Source organism: Pteropus vampyrus, unplaced genomic scaffold, assembly GCF_000151845.1.
Source record: "Pteropus vampyrus isolate Shadow unplaced genomic scaffold, Pvam_2.0 Scaffold87, whole genome shotgun sequence".
NCBI lineage: Eukaryota > Metazoa > Chordata > Mammalia > Chiroptera > Pteropodidae > Pteropus > Pteropus vampyrus.
In genome coordinates, this window is record NW_011888868.1 from 6,818,247 (window position 1) to 6,838,227 (window position 19,981).

Below are 19,981 nucleotides of genomic sequence, written 5' to 3' on the forward strand. Positions count from 1 at the left end.
GCAAAGCTCCTAAGTCTCCCGGTCTTATTAGTGTGGATTTGTGAAGTAGGTGTCCAGTGGCACAGTCCTGAGAGGGGTTCAGTTGCAGGCCAAATTTTGCTCAAGCTTCTGCCCCTCCGGGCCCACCTGTTAAGATTCAGCAAGCAATCCACAGATGCTGTGCTTATAATTTCCTCAAAAGGCCACACCAGAATCCGAGGACGGCTGCCTCTACCAGTGTGGGTCTTACTTAGCAAGGAACACCTGACTCGCTGAGGATAAACCTAGATATGGCTTGGGTGGGGCCTGAATTGAGGTAGGCAGGGTTTCAGGGAATCCTCCTGGGTGGAAAAACCTGTGTTATCCAGTTTGATGATATCACAGCTATGGTGGTGCTGTGTCTGGAGCACTGGTATAGGGGAGGGCTCAACAGGGAACAATGGATACTGCCTGTACTTACTTCTGTACCGAGCAAGTCTCACCTAGGCCCTCACTCCAACAATGTCTCTCTGTAAGTCCCTGGTGCCCCCTGCTCTCAGTCCAACGGGCACTGATGCTCAGAGTGAGCAGATCTGTCACCCAAAAATCCGCTCATGGATGTGGCCCCTTTAAGAGGCGTCTGCCACTACCGCAGCCTCCAGTCCACTCAGCCACTCGGGACTGGGCAGCCCCGCGTCCTCACCTCATGCTACCTTCTGCCATTGCTTTCTTGGATTTCTTCATAGTCATATGGCTTGTTTCTCTAGATCCCAGGCAATTTTTCCTTGCTGCTGCTCCTTGTTTCTGTCACAACTTTGATTTGGTCGCCAGAGGAATGAACAGAGCCTCTATCATTTTTTCCATTTTTTTCCCCTCTGGAATAAAATTCTTAAAATGCTGAAATAAAAATTGTCACCCAAGAATTCTATTTTTAGCAAAACTATCCTTCAAGAATGAAGGCAAGATTAAAACATTTCCATATAAGCAAAAGCTGAGGAAGTTCATTACCAGTATACCTGCCCTACAAGAAATTCTAAAACAAATTCTTCAGGCGGAAATAAAGAAGGCTTGACAGTAACTCAAAGACATAAGAAAATATTAAAGAACTCTAGTAAAGGTAACTTTATAGGTAAATATGAAAGCTAGTATTATTGTAACATTTTTCATTTAAAAATTTTTAAAAATAAATTTATTTAAATTAGCTTCAAGTATACAGTACATTGGTTAGACATCTATATTGCTCATAAAACGATTTTCCCAATTGGTCTCTCCCTCCCCTTAAACAAATTTTTTTTATTGTTTATTGGGTTAACATTGATTAATACAATTATATAATTTTCAATATTATTGTACTTTTGGTTTGGTTTATATTGTCTCAATTTTCCTATATTATTTAAAAGAATAATGCATAAAGTAATTATAAATCTATGATAATAGATATACAATGCATAATTATGTAATCTGTGACAAGAATAGCATAAGGAGGAGATGAATAGGAGCAGAGTATATACAACTGGAACTCAGTTGATATTATTCAAAACATATTAATGTAAATTACAAATGTTAATTGTAATACTCTAGGTAACTCCTAAGAAAATAACTTTAAAAACATACAGAAAAGGAAACAATAGGGAATCAAAATAGTACACTACAATATCAACTAACTACAAAATAGGCAGTAATGGAGGAACTGAGAAACATAAAACAGAAGACACCTAGAAAACCAATAGTTAAATGACAGAAGTAAAACCTTTATCAGTAATCACATTAAATGTAAGTGGATTAAACTCTTCTCTTAAAAGATAGAGATTAGCAGACTGGATTTAAAAACAATCCAGAATCCATCTATATGCTATCTGAAATTAACTTTAGATATAAATTAACAAAGAGATTGAAAGTAAGAAGATGGAAAAAGATATTCGATGCAGACAGTAATCAAAAGAGAGCTGGGGTTTCTATATTATTGTCAGACATAGACTTTAAATAAACAAAAAAGATTAGGAGAAACAAAGAAGGAAATTTCATACTGTTCACACTTTCAATACAGCAAGAAGATATAACAATTAAAAATACATTTGTACCTAAAGAGCTCCAAAATATATGAAACAGAAATTGACAGAATCGATGGGAAAAATATGCAGTTCTATGATAATAGTTGCAGACATCAGTAACCCACTGTCAATAGAGAACAACCAGACAGAAGATGAATAAGGAAATGGAGAACTTGAACAACACTATGAACAAATTAAACCTAACAGACATAAACAGAATACTTATCATCAACGGGAAAATGCACATTCTTCTCGAGTACCTATGAAACAGTCTCTGGAATAGACCACGTGTTAGTCCACAAAACAAATTTCAATAAATGTAAACAGATTAAAATCATGCCCAGTATCTTTTTAAGTCACAATGGAATGAAACGAAATAACAGAAAGAAAACTGAAACACTTTCAAATATTTGGAAATTAAACACACATTCTTAACCAACAATGGGTCATTGAAGAATAACAAGGGAAATTAAAAAGTACTTTGAGACAAATGAAAAGGAATACACAACACAGCAAAACTTATGGGATAAAGCAAAAGCAGTGATTATGAAGAAATTTATAGCTGTATATATGTATATTGAAAAAAGAAAAAAACACCTCAAATCAGTAACCTAATTGTATATTTATGGGACTAAATGAAAAGCAAACTGAGCCAAAAGCTAGCAGAAGGAAATAATAACAGTAGAGCAGAGAGAGAGAAAAATAGAATAGAAAAAGAAAAATCAACAAAATTAAGAGTTGTTTTTTTGAAAAGATCAACAAAATTGACATCTATCTAGGTTGGCTAAGAAGAAAAGAGAGAAGGTTCAAATTACTAAAATCTGAAATGAATGTAGGGACATTACTACTAATTTTACAGAAATAAAAAGGAGAATAAGGTAACACTATGAATAGTTGTACACCAAAAAATTGGATAACCTAATATAGATAAAATGGACAAATTCTTAGAAACATATTCTACCATAACTGACTCAGAAAGAAATAGAGGAGTGAAAAGGCTACCATGGGAGGTGAGTGAGTGGCGTTGAGGCCGTTGGGGTGGGGGCAAGTGAAGGCATTTCACACAATGCTATGGCCAGGCCCACACATTCCTGTTCTTCAACAGGAAACTTCCTCTGTAAGGATCAAACTGTATGACTCTCTGAACAGAAACTAAAAACAGCTTTCATCTCAAAGAACACAGCACTTGTGTAATAGTGTGAAAACTTAGATGCTGGGGAACAACATTTGATGAATGAATCTTTCCAGCCAGATAGTGATCTTTTTGGACTCATTACCTTGCATTTTCAATCAGACTAGATCACTTTCTACCATGAGGGTCCCAAAGACTTTGAATAATTTTTCAATGTTCCTCACAGAAAGACACCTTCCCTAGAGAAATGCAGTATTTAATATAAAGTCCATTGGTGTATACTGGATCTCTAGGGAACATGGGAGTTCTCAGTGAAGAACATATTAAATGGCATAAAGATTGCAATGAAGTATTTTTCTGTGTCTTAACAGTAAAACTCTTAGAACTGCTTCCTGTTTCTGCAACAGGTGTATCTTTAGAGTCAATAATAACACAGAAAATCTACAAAGTCATGCAGGGCACAACATGAAGTTTTTAAAAAAGAAACCTGAAGATATATTCTGTGTTGTGGGATTAACGATGATTATCTTTACTCAAGATACTCCTGGAATTTCTTCTTTGGACAGATCTCTTTGACCTGTGGGTCCCAGGTAGTGCCTTCCGGGCCAGATCCTGTGCCGCAACCCTGTAGGGGTGGAGTGTGGGTCCCAGGTCTGGCTGTGATCCAGGCTTGCAGCTAGGAATAGAACTCTGGATATAAAATGTTACTTTAATGTAGTAAGGCGCCTGCGCCCAACTTATGCAAGTATGACTCAGCTTATTGTTTATTATGCATGTGTGGCAGAATGCCACTATTGTTCTCTGACATATATAAAGCCCATGCAGTCCCCTAGTGCAGAAGCACACTCTCCACACTCCCCGCAATAAAGTTGGTGCCCATTGTTTCATTCTCATGTCGGCTCCTCGTGCATTCTTTCAACTGTGTCTCACCATAGAAGCCTTCCCTTCTTGATAAGCTCCATGGTGACATATGGAGTACCCAGCAGGATGAGGTGAGTACGGCCCCAAGCGCTCTGGTCCGTCCACGGGCAGAGGATACCCGGTTGGAGGACATGTGGCCCCCGCCTCCTAGAGGTATCCCAAGGTCAAGTATCTGGCTACGTGGGCAACCCGGAGGATTGGGATGGAGTGAAGCCACGTCTGGAGGACATGCGGAAAGCCCTAGAGTTGCTAGAGTTGAATGTCTCAATTGCTCACCGGGAGGCAGTGTGTCGGGTGGCCTGGATGTTTCTGGCGGTGCTGCGGCAGGCCATCCTGGAGGTTCAGGCCAGGCTCTGCGGGTGCAACAATTGCAGCATCAGAAAGAAGTGCTGGAAAGGTGGCTGGCTGCAGCAGAACGCATGCTGCAAGGCCCTGAAGGGTCACTGCCATTGTCCCGGTCTAAGAGCCTGCCAATGATACCGCGGCAGGTACAGCAGTTGATATGGCAGCAGGTTGAAGTAGAGCAGCTGTTGGCCCTAGGGAGGGCAAACTGGCAGCGCCCCCTAAGCTAAAAAGCATACCACCTTGATCCAGGACACCCCGCCAAACTCTAGGACCTGACGAAATAGGTACAGCAGAGCCCAGGAGACAGTTCCAGGGTGGCTGCTGTGGCTGTGGGATGACGAGGCTGAAGGAACTGAATTATCTCTGGAAGAGATGGCTCAGCTGGCCTCCATAACGGTGATACTGACCCTCAGGCAGCGCTTCCAGAATGTGGCAGGGACGGCGCAGGGCAACCACTCCCTCATTAACTGGCTCATGTCTGCTGCACAGACAGTATGGGCCCACCAAGGGGAGCTGCTAGACACAGTGAGCAGATGGACCATGTAATTAGAGCTGGTCCAGATAATTCGGGAAATGGGCATGCGATAGATGATGTTTTGGGCCCAGTACACTAGCCCCGATGAGGAGGTATTTACAACCCTATGAAAGACTTGATCTTGACCTCTGGCCTATCAGGTACCTTTGTCACCATGGCAGCACTGCTGGCCCCTTACGTGGATAGGCGGATCAACAAGGTAATGTCTTCCATGGCAAAGCTCGGGGATGTGGAAGTGAAATGCAAGGAGCATTCCACCCAAGTGTGTGCTATACCACTCCCTGCACTCCCAAACCAGCTAGGGCATGGATGGAGGCGTGGCCACAAAGAGGGGGCGGGGCAGTGCCATGCCCAATCAGCTGTGAAAGCGAGCCCCTGGCAAATGTGTTTGATCTCCTTGCAGCAGGGGTCTCTGCAGAAAAGATTGAGCAGCAACCCAATGAAGTGCTGGTGGCACTGTGGAATCAGCTGCACCGTAACCAGCAGTTCACTCTTATTCCTGGGAAAGCCACAACCCGTGAGGTGCGGCTGGCTGATTATCAACCTGATTAGGTATTTGGTGGGGACACCCGGTTGGTGGGGGAACTGGTTGACCTGATGAGGCATGTGGAACTTACTATACATTGTTCCCCTCGCAATGTGCAGAGGATATTAGCCCTCGTGGACACTGGTGCTGACAACATCCTGCTTTATGGGACTCCAGACAAGTTTTCCAGGCCCACTGAAATCATAGAAGGCTATGGGGGCCAAATCATTCGCATATGGCAGATCTTTATGACATTGGGTAGTGGCAGATTGCCTCCTCTGACATACCAAGTGTACATATCTCCCAAACAGGAGTACATTTTGGGAATTGATGTTTTGCAAGGCTTGACTGTAAATACCACTGCTGGTAAATTTTGCCTTCATATCCAGGTGGTGAAAACTATTTTCTGAGGACGTCCACGCTATTCCCCATTGGTGTTGCCCCAGGCTAGCCGGGTAGTGAATACAAGGCAATACCCGCTGCCAGGCGGCCATGAGGAAATAGGACACACCATTCTGAAGCTGGAAGAAGCCGGTGTAATTCGTTCTACTCATAGCCCATACAACTCCCCCTTGTGGCCAGTGAAGAAGCTTGATGGCTCCTGGTGCATGACAGTTGACTATCGGGAGCTGAATAAGGTTACACTGCCCCTGCATGCCGCTGGACTGAATGTCACGGACATCATTGACTGGTTGTAACATGAACTTGGATGATACCATTTATGTGATGGACTTGGCAAATGACTTTTTTCTCTATTGCCATAGCCCCAGAAAGTCAAGAACAGTTTGCCTTCACCTGGGAAGGGAGACAGTGGACATTTCTCATCCTTCCCCAAGGCTATCTGCACAGCCGTACCTTGTGGCATGGTCTTATGGCTCGAGATTTAGCCACATGGAAACGACCATCCACAATGTACTTGTATCATTATATCAATGGTATGATGCTAACCTCTGATTCTCTTACAGAACTAGAGCAGCAGCAATCATCTTGCGAGAAGCTCTAGCCAACTGGGGTTGGGCAGTCAACAAGGACAAGATCCAGGGACCTGGGTTCTCTGTCAAATTCTTGGGTGTTATCTGGTTGGGTAAGACAAAAGTAATGTCAGAGGCAGTGATTGATAAGATACAGGCATATCCCCAAATCGAAACCGTGAAGCAGCTCCAAACCTGTTTGGGACTGCTGGGGTTTTGGAGAGTGTTAATTCCTCATTTAGTCTCCTTGATGCAACCCCTGCACTGTCTAGTGCGATGGAGTGCCCAATAGGATTGGACCGCAGAGATAGAAGAGGCCTTTAAAGCTACAAAGCAAGCTGTAGCACAAGCCCAGACTCTATGTGTAGTAGATTCAGCCCTCCCATTCCTGCTTATGGTGCAGCTGAATGATGCAGGGTTTGGATGGAGGTTGTGGCAGAAGCACATTTCCCAGAAGGTGCTGACAGGCTTCTGGTCCCAGTTATGGAAAGGCGTAGAAGCGTGGTATTCTCTGATAGAGAAGCAACTGACTGCCATATATACAACCCTTCTTGCCAGTGAGGCCATCACTGGCCCCAATCCCATTACTGGGCAATCCACTTACCCTGTGGAGGGGTGGCTGCAGTATTGAGTGAAGACCCCCATATGGGAATTGCACAAACCCCTACACTGACCAAGTGGGGGGTGTACCTGGAGCAGTGGGCACAATTCTCTGCAAGTCCCCTGTCAGGTCAACTGCACCCCCTACTGAGACCAGTGCAGTTTCAAGCAGAGCTCTTGGTGGAACCTGCTGAGACAGGAGATGTACCGAGTCCCTCTGTAGAGGGTCGAGCTCCCATCCCTGAAGATGCCTGGTATACAGATGGCTCATGCCACGGGCAGCCCCCAACATGGGCTGCCGTGGTGTTACAGCCAACCACAGAAACCTTTTGGTATGAGACTAGTGCTGGCCACTGCAGTCAATGGGTGGAGCTTCGCACTGTGTGGTTGGTCCTCATTAATGAAACTGGCACAATGCACATCTGCACTGACAGCTGGGCTGTGTTTCGAGGTCTAACTCTGTGGCTGCCTCGGTGGGCTGCCCAGGAGTGGATGATAGGCTACCGTCCCCTGTGGGGCCAGGGGTTGTGGGAAGACCTCTGGAAGTGGGGTCTTTAACAGGGGGCCACTATATACCATGTCCCTGGCCATCGGCTGTTTACAGGCCCTGGGCAATGATGCAGTCGATGAGCTGGCACGAGTTCGCTCCGCCCATGTACCACTGGTTCCAGTGGACATTGGCCCCTGGCTCCATGGAAACTGGGGCATGTAAGGGCCGTACCATGGAACAGGTAAGCGAAGATATGGGGGCTATCACTGACCTGGTGCACAAGCACCAGTTGCGGTGTCACAATGCCCCTGGTGTGCTGAGCAGCACCCAGAGAGATGGCAGGTAAAAAGAACCCTGGGAGTAGTGCCCCGTGGGGCTAAGCCACTCCAGGAATGGCAAGAGGACTACATAGGGCTTTTGCCCATAGACCGGGGATACCGCTATGAGTTCACAGGTGTGGACACTGCTACTGGCCTAGGGTTTGCATGGCTGGTGGCACCTACTGATCAACGTCATACTATGACCTCTTTGGAGCACCTCGCGGCAACCTATGGCCGATCCTTATTAATCGCCACTGACAGAGGCACTCATTTTACTGGACAAGAGGTGCAGACCTGGGCTCACACCAATGATGTGTGGTGACAATTACATGTTCCTTATCGCCCACAGGCAGCTGGAATGGTAGAACAATTCAACAGCTTGCTGAAGGAAAAAACTATGCGCCTTGGGTCTGGGCTGCTGCCACTGGTACACTAACCCACTACAGGCTATACACCTTCTGAATGAGCAGCCCAGGTGAACGGGGTTGTCTTCCCTTGACAGGGATGTAGCAGGCTTGCTGTGGGCTATCAAAGTGTGCCCGGGCACCACTGCTAAACAGTTCTTGCCCTGAGCCTACCAGGGAGTTCTGCTCCTGCCAGTCCCAGAACCTTTGGCAGCAGGTAAACAGGCCACCTGGTCGTGGCCCTGTATTATACAGGTAACAGAAGCCGTGAGTGGCTCTGGTGGAGACCTGGGGACAGGGCTTACACAATGGGTTGCGGGTACAACCCTGGATTTGCATTTGGCCCACGCCCTTGTGTCACTCCCGATGATGGCGGAGGGTTCATTGTTAATGGGGAGTTTTGTCCTTAGCCTCTGGCCCATTCCTCTCTATTCTGTGATGCCAATGGAGACCCTCTGGCCCGCTACCCCCGGAGAAACTGTCTTGTACCATAGGCCAGGGGCAGCTTCTCTCTCGGCCACCCTTCTATCTCAAGATGGGCAGGTGGCCTGCATCCTCCTGGAAGGACGGAACTTGCCCCTAATGGTCCCTTTGTCTGCTCTATCCTATCACCCAGGCTGACAACAGGAATAGTGTCATGTCCTGGGCTCACGTGTTTGCTGCTGTCCACAATGTTTCCCGCTGCTGGGTATGTCCTAAACTACCAGTGGAAGTGGCGAAGGGACTGCTGTGGCACATTACTCCGGCTACAGCTGAGAACTGGACATGACTGAGCATCTGGAATACCACACCTGAATGGAACCAACAATGGTGGGCTGTGGAAGCGCTGCTCCACTGTGATCGTCGCAACTCCCTACCCTTCATAGGCTATGCCATTTCCAGTGGGTGGGAATGGCTGGCAGGAGAACATGTGGAATTGCAAGAGCAGGCCCCTCACTGCATAGAGCAAGTAAGATCTGTGCCCAACCGTATCATGGGGTGTCTACCTCCGAGCTGTACGCTAACACCACCCTTGCTAATATTTCCAAGGTCCAATGGGTTGGGCGACGTTATGCTGGTATAGAGCCTACCAGCTAGCTACCTGCAGGGTATCTCTGGGTCTGCAGGCACTATGGCTGGCCCTACTTGCCCACTTATTGGACCAGCCGTTGTACCTGGGGACGTCCCTATTTAGCTGGATGCATTTTATCTACCTTTCCCCAATTGCCTTATAATTGGGATCCCATATATCACCGCTGGCACTGGCAGAAACGGGCAGCATGGTGGTTCTACTCTCTGGCTTTATTCATTTGGTGGTGGTGGGGGGGGATCAATAGATGTAGAATTGCAGGTAGAAGCTTTAGCCCAGCACACCGCACAGGCATTGAATGCTACACGTCAGGCTATAACTCTTTTAATGGATGAAACCACACAAATGCAGAAAGTAATTCTGCAAAACCGCATGGTCCTTGACCTCCTAACTACTGCCCAGGGCGGCACCTGTGCCCTACTCCATGTAGAATGCTGTGTCTACATTCCTGATCATGCCAAGCAGGCATAGGCAGCTCTCCAGGAAATGGATGTTCAAGTCCAAGCCACCCATGCCCTGGGAGAAGACCCCTTGACAACTTGGTGGAATTCCTTGGGGTTCTCCTGGCGGTGGACTGTAGCCGTCCTAGCCCTTGTAACCTGTAGCCTGTAGCCTGGTAGTATTTTGTTGTTCTATTTTTTTCCCTCTCTTTAATCCCCACCCCCGCCCCCACTTCCACCCCTGACCTACGGATGTTGCCATCTCCCTTTTAAGAACTGGATCTCTGAAGGTGGGGCATCTCCTCCCACATGCTTGCAGCATGCACCCGGGGCCTGGCGCACCTGGGGTATGGTCCGTGGCTCTACCTGGGCTGCGAACCCAGGACCTTCTGCATGTAAAGCAGAGGTGCTAACCACTACACTATGGAACCACCCCCTGTTGTTCTTTATATTGTTTTTGTAGATCCTGAGTAGTGCCCTCTGGGCCAGATCCTGTGCCACAATCCTATAGGGATGGAGCGTGGGTCCCAGGTCTGGCTACGATCCAGGCTCGTGGCTAGGGACAGAACTCCGGCTTTAAAATGTTACATTAATGTAGTAAGGCGCCTGAGCCTAACTTAATACAAGTATGACTCAGCTTATTGTTTATTACACATGTGTGGCAGAATACCACTATTGTTCTCTGACATATATAAAACCCATGCGGTCTCCTAGCACAGAAGCACGCACTCCCTGCAATAAAGTTGGTGCCCATTGTTTCATTCTCATGTCGGTTCCTCGTGCATTCTTTCAACTGGGCATCTCACCACCGAAGCCTTCCCTTCTTGATCAGCTTGGCGCTGACAGATGGTGTGAGAATATTCAGCTTTGCCAGGAACGACAATGATTTTTATAGTTCACAAATACAAAGTGAAGAAGCTCTAGAAAACATCTTTAAGTGACTATTCAATTTCTGATAACTATTATATTCCTGAAATAGCTAATATTTTGCTACTTCAATCTTGTAAAATTTTAACCTACAAGATTGAACATGTATTTGGATTGCAACATTGTTAGGGGCTTGCATGCCTAATGCAAGACTCCAATCATTTGGAATGAGCCAATAGCTGCCCTCTAAACCTTGGCCTGTCTATTTACTCAAGTTGCAGTGTGCTATTGGCTTCGACATATTGTAGAAAGATAAAGTGCTGGTGAGGTGGATTGATGATGAATCTGCTGATGCATCTGGAGTCAATCTGAAACATATTCATGAGGATAATGTAATTTGCCAAAACTTGCGGAAACCTTTAAGGAATAGAAAAAGATAATAAAATTCCTTGCAATGCTCCAAAATAAGGACCTTCAAATAAGATTAATTAAAATAAGACACACACACAAAAAGAAAATCTAAATAGACTTATTCTATTACCTGGATGTTTATGTCCCTCCCAAATTCATGTTAAAATTCTAACCTTTAATGTGATGGTGTTAGGAGGTGGCTCATTTGAGAGGTAATTAGGTCATGAGGGAAGAATTGTCATGAATGAGATTAGTGTCTTATAAGAAGAGACACAAAGGAGCTTGCTCTCTCTTTCTGCTCTCCCCTATCTGAGGATACAACAAAAGACAGTCATCTGAAAACCAGGAAGTATGGTTTTACCAGATATTGATATGTTGGCACCTTGATCTTGGACTTCTCAGCCTCCAGAACTGTGAGAAATAAATGTTTGTTGTTTAAGCCACCCAGTCTATTGTATTGTTATAGCAGCCTGAATTAAGATAACCTATAATTGGTAAGGAGATTGAATTAGTAATGAAAAACCTCATAACAAAGAATATCACAGAATCAGATGAATTCATAGGCGAATTCTACCAAACATTTAAAGAAGAATCCATACCAATTATTCCCAAGCTCTTCCAATGAACTGAAGAGGCAAGACTTCCTAACTCACTCTATGAGGCCAACATTACCCTGATAACAAATCTATACAAAGGTACTACAAGAAAGAAACTATAAAGTCCTTTATGTATAGATGCAAATACTCAGTGAAATACTAGCAAACCAAATTGAGCAGTATATCAAAAGGACTATAACATGACCAAGTGTGATATATTCCTAGAATGGAAGAATGGTTTAACATACTAAAATTAATCAATGTAATAAATCATATCAATAGAAAGAATAAAACTATATGATCATCCTAATTGATGTAGAAAACTCATTTGAAAAAAACAACATAAAAAATATGTATACAGCTACCTTAAAAAATAAATTTAAAAAGTAACTTTCCAGCGATAGAGTTGTTGAATCAAAATATATATAAATTGAAAACTTTGATAAATATTGCCAAACTTCCTCCAAAACTCTCATTCAATTTTATATTTCCACCTAATGTGTTTTATCACATTTCCCCACAGTATTACCTACACTGGATATTAGAAAACATATGCATTTTTATCAATCTGAAAAATGAAAAGATATTTCATTGTTTGCTTAGAATTTCTTCACTTGTGAATGAAATTGAGCATACTTCCACATGAAAAAAAAAGTTGACATAAAAACACTCAATAGTCTATGGCCATGCCACCCTAAACGTGCCCGATCTCACCTGATCTTGGAAGCTAAGCAGGGATGGGCCTGGTTAGTACTTGGATGGGAGACCACATTGGAATACCAGGTGCTGTAGGCATTTAAAAAAACAAAAACAAAAAAACACTCAATAAGCCAGGAATAGTAGGGAAATTCCTCAACATGATAAAAAGCATATATAAAAAACCCACAGTTAACATCATACTCAATGGTGAAAGACTGAAAGCTTTTCTCTAAGATCAGAGATAAGGCAACAATGCTAGCTTTCACCATTTCTATTCAACATAGTTCTAACCAGAGTGATTAGGCATGAAATGAGGCATACAAACTGGAAAGAAAGAAGTTATCTTTGTATACAGATGACATGATCTGATATGTATAAAAGCCCATGATTCCACAAAAAATCTAGTAAGCTTGTAAATTCAGCAAATCTGCAGGATACAAAATCATTACAAGGAACTCAGTTGTATTTCTATACATTTATAATTAACAAGTCAAAAGCAAATTTTAAAAACAATTCCATTTACAATAGCCTTGAAAATAATAAAATATTTAGCAATGTAAAATTGTACAGCTGCCAAGTGTAATAGCATGATGATTCCTCAGAAAGTTAAATACAGAATTATTACATCACTTAGAAATTCCACTCCTAGATATATATCCAAAGGAACTGAAATCAGGAACTTGAACAGATACCTGCATGTCAGTTTGTTTTTTACTGCATTATTTACAATAGCCAAAAGATAAAAACAATCCAAGTGTCCATTGATTAAGGGATAAAATAAAATGTGATATATACAGACAATGGAATATTATTCAGACATAAAAGGGAATGGAGTTCTGATGTATGCTACAACCTGGATGAACCTTAGAAAGCTTATGCAAAGTGAAAGGATAATCCAGACATAAAAGGACAAATATGCTTGGTTCAATTTATATGAGGTATCTAAAATAGGCAAATCCATAGAGATAGAAAATGAGTTTACCAGGGGTTAGAGTAGGGAGAATGAGTTATTGCTCAATGGTTACAAAAAAGTAATGAAAACATTTTGGAAATAGATAATGGTGATGCTTGCATAATATTGTGAATGTAATTGATGCCACCAAATTGTATACTTAACATGGTCAAAACGGCACATTTTATGTTATATATTTTTTACTACAATTAAAAAAATTATTAATGAAATATATCAGAAACCATTGAATTGTACACTTTAAATGGGTAAATTGTATGGTATGTAAATTATATTTCAGTCAAATTGTTTCAAAACAAATAATACAATATTTAAAAAATCAATTGTATCTCTATACAGAAATGAGCAAAAAATGAAATTAAGAAATTAGAAGTTAGAAATGTAACAAATGAAAAACTTTTACTCTGAATACTACAGAACACTGTTGAAATTAGTACAAAATTAGTATTTTACGATCAGAAGACTTAATAAGGTGGCAAAATTTCTCAAATTTATCTATAAATTCAACATACCTATCAGAAATCCCAGATGACGTCTTTGCAGAAATTGATAGGCTGATCCTAAAATTCACCTGGAAATTTAGGGGACCAACAGCTAGAACAAATCTTGAAAAAAAAAAACAAAACAAAATGGAGAACTCACACTTCCGAGTTTCAAAACTTGCTTCAAAGTTTCAACAAACAAGACAGTATAGTGGTGGTCTCAGCCTAAACATATAGATCAGTGGAATATAACTGAGAGTCCAGAAATAAGTCTTCACATACACAACTAACATATCTTCAACTAATTGCTAGGACAATTCAATGGTGAAAATATAGTCTTTTCAACAAATAGTCCTGAGAAAACTGGCTAGCCATATGTAAGTTTAAAGTTGGACCCCCTAGTACATATAATATGCAAAAATTAACTCAAAATGGATTAAATATCTAAATGGGAGCTAAAGTTACAGGGTGCAGGGCTTGTTTGGGGGGCAATGAAAATGTTCTAAAATTGGCTGTGGTGACAGATGTATTACTCTGTGAATATAGTGAAAGTCATTGAATTGTACAAGTAGGTGAATTGTATCTTATCTAAATTATATTTCAATACATATTTTTATAAATGAAAGGTTATTACTACTGATCTATGGACATGAAAAGGATAATAAAGGAATACTATAAACAATTCCATGCACACAAATTTAATAACTTAGAGGAAAGCTCACACAAGGAGAGATAGACAATCTGAGTAGGCCTATATCTATTTTAAAAATTGAGTCAATAATTTAAAAATTTCCAAAAAAGGAAGTAACAGGTCCAAATGTTTCACTGCTGAATTTGACCAAACATTTAAGGAAGAAATTATATCAATTCTCTACAATTCCTTGCAGAAAATAGAAGCAGAGAACACTTCTTAACTCATTCTGTGAAACCAGACAAGTACAAAAAAGAAATCATGGACCAATATTGCTCATAAACATACATGCAGCTGAATATTGGCAAATTGAATTTAACAATGTGTAAAAATAACAATATACCGTAACCAAGTGGGATTTATTCCAGGTATGTTTTCCAGGTATAATAATAATAATAATAATAATAATAATAATAATAATAATAATAATAATAAATGAATTCTGCCATATTAACAAGCTAAAGAATTTAACTCACATGATCATAGCAGTAATTCAGAAAAAGCATATGACAAAATCCACCATCCATTCTGTGATCAAACTAGACATAGCGAAGACCTTCGACTTGATAAAGAACATCTACAAAATCCCCTATGGCTAACCTCATACTTAATGGTGAGAAGCTGGATACTTTACCCCTAAGATGGGGAACAAGGAAAGGGTATGTTCTTTTACCACTCCTATTCAACATCTTACTGGAAGTCCTAGCCAGTGCAGTAAGACAGGAAAAAGAAATAAATCCCATACAGATTGGGAAAGAAGGAATAAAGCTGTATTTGTTAACAGATGGCATAGGTGTTTATGTAGAAAGCCCCAGAGAATCAACAACAAAAAACTTCTGTGAATATAGCAACATCCCATCATATAAGGTTAACAGAATATATTTATTGCTTTCCCATGTACCATCAGTGAAAAATTAAAATTTGAATTGAAAACACAGTACCATTTACAAAAGAACAAAAACATGAAATACTTAGGTATAAATCTAATAAAATATGTACAAGATATATATAAGGAAAAGAACAAAGCTCTGATCAAAAAAATCATCAAAGAACTAAATAGATAGTTCATGTTCATGGACTATAACACTCAACATTATTAAGATGTCAATTATTTCCCAACTTGATCTATACATTCTATGTAATCCTAATCAAAATCCTAGTGATCTATTTTGGAGATATTAACAGATTCTATTATGAATCTGTTATATGAAATATGAAAAGACAGAAGACCCAGGATAACCAATATGATAGTGAAGAACTAAGTTGGAGAACTTATACTACTCAACTTCAAGACTTAGCTATAAATCTACAGTAATCAAAACAGAGTGGTACTGGCAAACGAATAAATAAGTTGATCAATAGAACAGAATTGAGAGCCCAGAAATAGAGACACGCAAATACAGAAAACTGATCTGACAAAGGAGCAAAGGTGATTTAATGGAGAAAGGATAGTCTTTTAAACAAATGGTGCTGAAACTGGACATCCATATGCAAAAAAAAAAAAAAAAAAAAATCTTTACGTACGTTTTACAAAAATTACCTCACAATGGATCATCATAGACCTAAATGTAAAATACAAAACAATAAAATTCAGATAACGACACATATGAGAAAATCTAGATCTTAGGTTTGGTGAGGTGTCATTAGATATAATCCAAAAGCACAATCCATGAAAGAAAAAACTGATGTACTTTATTAAAGTTAAAAACTTCTGCTTTTCAAAAACCACTATTAAGTAAATGGAAAGATAAGCCACAGACTGTGAAAAAAACTTCCAAAATACATATCAGAAAATAAAATAAAACCTGGGCAAATACCTGAACAGATACCTCATCAAAAACAATACATTAGCAAATGAGCATATGAAAAAATGCTTAACGTCATATTAGGGAACTGCAATGAAAGCAATAAAATAACACTGCGTATCTATTAGAATGAATTAAATACAAAATAATGACAATACTAAATGCTGGTGAGGATGTGGAACAAGAGGAACTCTCATTCATTGCTGGAGGAAATGTAAAGTGTTGCAGCCATCTTGGAAGACAGTTTGGCAGTTTCTTACAAATCTAAACGTAGTTTTACCTTATTATTCAGCAATCACACTCCTAGGTTCTTACCCAGCTGATTTTAAAATTTATTCCCACACAACAACTTGCATGCAAAGTTTATAACAGCTTTATTCATAATAGTAAAAAAAAAAAAAGGAAGCAAAATGTCTTTTAATTGGGAAATGGATAAACACAGTCGCATATTCACAGAATACCAGTAAAAAGAAACAACTTATGATATATACAACAAATGGATGAATTTCAAATTATGTAGAGCAAAAAAGCCACACACAAATAAGTATGGATGATTGATTCCATTTACATGAAGTTCAAGAACACACAAAACAAATCTATGATAATAGACAGTAGTAGATCAGTGTTTACTCTTGAGGGTGTATGGGGCAGAGGTGTACTGACTACAAAAGAGCATTCTTGCTGGGGTTATAATACCTTTATTCAGTTGTTACCTATTGGTGTATATATTTGTTGAAACACATAAAACTGCATATTTTTTAAAATCTATTTTTAAATAAATTTATTGGGCTGACATTGGTTATTAAAATTGTTTTGAATGTACAATTCCATAATACATCATCTCTATATTGCATTGTGTGTTCACCACCTAAATTTCCTTCCATTACCATGTATTTGACCCCCTTTATCTTTTTCTACTCCCTCTCCCGCAACTTCTTTCTGGTAACCACTAAACTGTTGTCCATGTCCATGAGTCTCTACAAAACTTTATATTAAGATTTGGGTATTTTACTTTATGTAATTATACTATAACAAATTGGTTATTATTATTTTTAAATTCAAGATAGTGATTATTTTGGAGGGATGTAGAGGGTTGTAATTGGGATGGAACAGGTGTGGGGCTTCTGAGGTTACTAGTGTTGGCCCCAAGAATATACTTGACAAAAAGGAAACTGTGGATAACTGGGCTCAAATTCACAACTAGAGTCCAGTAGATGTTGTTTGCTGAGGTCCCTCACACACACTGCTCTTCAGGGAAAACCCAGACTGGGCTGCGAAGCTTCCTGCGCTGTGCTCCTGCCCTCTGAGCTGACCCTTACAAGAGAGCTCCTACGATCAGAATTTGACCAAGAGGACTGAGACTTTCCTATGCAATTGGAGCTGTGCAGCTACATCCTCATTTGCATAGTTGCCAACCAATCAGAGCAGCTCCATTCCAACCAATCAGGATGGTGCTATTTGGGCTAAACACTGCTGAGGATCTATAGTCCTCATTTGCGTAGAAATGGGATCAAGGACTCTTGGTGGGCACTCTTCTCTATATAAACCAGCTTCACCTCAGCCTCAATGGAGTGCTCTGTCAGTTTCCTTTGGACCCCATTTCCCTAAATGGAGCTGTTAACACTGGAGCGGAGTGAGTGGGGCTGTCTCGCTGGAGCTGAGTTGTGACACCAGAACCTCCTCACATGAGCTGTTTCACAATTGAGTTATTTACACAGAATAAAGTCTCCCCCATTACTGCACCCTAAACTGGGGACTCCTGTTGACATTGACTTGGCAATGACAATCTTTGGTTGACATCATCCAAGATCTTTTTCCTACCCTGAGAGGTAATTTCAAGGTTGTTATTTTAAAAATTTATGAAGCTACATTTGGTTCATGTAATTTTGTGTATCTGTCCTGTATTTGACAAAAAAAGTACGAAAAATACCCCATTTCATCACAGAGTGGATTGGACTACAAAACCTCTAAATAACTTGTAAAGTCTAAAAGTTATTGTGATTTTATTACTTTGACAAATACTATAAGGCATTTTCTATTTAGTGATATTTGAAATATCAGTTTAAATAATGTTATTTTCTAGACCAAGCAGATGGGTTAACACTTCTTGCATGCCGCCTCCCCCCCACACCACCTCCCGTTTATTTTCACTGTAAAGAACAGAAAACAATCCAAGTATTACCTCAAATAGATTTTCAATTCTTTCTAATCCTTAAGTATGTGATAGTTTTCTGAACCAATGACCAGTCAGTATCTGAACTGCGAAGCACAAAACCAAATTAAAAAGTTGCATGCAAGCATACGTCCATACAAAGGAACATGCAAAACAGTTGTTTCTGTAATAACCCCAACTACTAACAACTAGAATGCCTTTTTTACAGGTGAATGAACTTGTGGAATATCCACACAATGGAATGTCTGCTAATCAGCAATAAAAAAGCAATGAATTATTGAAAAAAGCAACATGAATATATCTCAGCATAAATTTCCATTACATTGAGTAAAAGCAGCAAGATTCCTTCCCTTCAAGAATATACTGAATGATTTCATTCAAATAAAATTACAGAACATGCAAGCTGGAATGACGGGCAGATTTGCTTGGAGATAAGGAGGCAGGTAAAGAAAGGTGTGAGATAAGAAATCACAGAGCCAAAAAAAAGACTTGGGTCTGATACGTTCACTATCTTGATTGTGGTGATGGCTTCATGGGTATATATCAAATCTTATCAAATTGTGTAGTTTAAAATGTTTATTGTGCCAGTTTTCAATAAAATTATTTTTAATAACACTGTACATGTAGGCAAGACCCATCTCCCTCTGCCTCCTCCAGCTTCTAATAGTACTGTCCTCATAAGGTGAAGGACAACTGAAAACACTATTATTCTACCCTGCACTGACAAAGTTCCTTTGACCAGGATTACTTAAGTTTTGTTTAAATAGAGGGGATACTTTTAGAGAGAACAGGTCTGTAATGCAGGATCCCAAACACCTGAATCCTGTCCTTCACTAACCAGTACACCAAGAGATCACTGGGGCAACATGCGCAGATGAAACTGAGGCAAAGGAACACTATTCTAGCAGTCACACTATACTGGTGCCTTACTAGTAAAACATCAGAAATTGGCTCCATACGCCAAGGGAACACTATAGTGAAGAAGCTCGACTGTTCCAAGGACTTCTTTAGCCTAAGCTATGCAGGCCTGGGTCCTAACCAGAGGAAGGTCAAAAGCCTGCTTTGCTTCTTTCTCCTCCAATCCTATACCAGATAATTTACCATTCCAGTTTGAGGAATGCTATCTCAGGTGAGCCAGAGCATTGGTTCCAAAGACCCTGACAGAATTAGCAGACGCCCTGTCTCAAACCTGTTCAGGTCACGGCAAAGAGAAGAACTCCAGCCCTAAGTTGGCAACTGGAAATACATGTCAAGCTGGAAGGAGAATATCTAGCTAGAAGGGATAGATATGGTCACTTGGGCCCAAAGGAAGTAAGTCTGGGCTACTTTACCACTCCTTAACAGAAGTTAACAGGAAGCAACAGTGACCCTGTGAAGAAAACCCACCCTCCTGAGAACCTGACCCCTGTAACTGCAACCTCAGTTGTCCTATAATTTGACCAGTTTATATCTGCAATGGGATACAATATAGTCTTGTATTTAAGATAACCAAGAGCTAACAGACTTCACCATTAGGACATCTTCA

General features: G+C 40.8%; 2 pseudogenes; both read left to right on the forward strand.

Moving 5' to 3' along the window:
* Nucleotides 1-3,243: 3,243 nt before the first annotated feature.
* On the forward strand, nt 3,244-11,107 carry LOC105294474 (annotated as a pseudogene).
* Nucleotides 11,108-12,312: 1,205 nt separating this feature from the next.
* On the forward strand, nt 12,313-12,431 carry LOC111742182 (annotated as a pseudogene).
* The last annotated feature ends 7,550 nt before the right edge of the window (nt 12,432-19,981 follow it).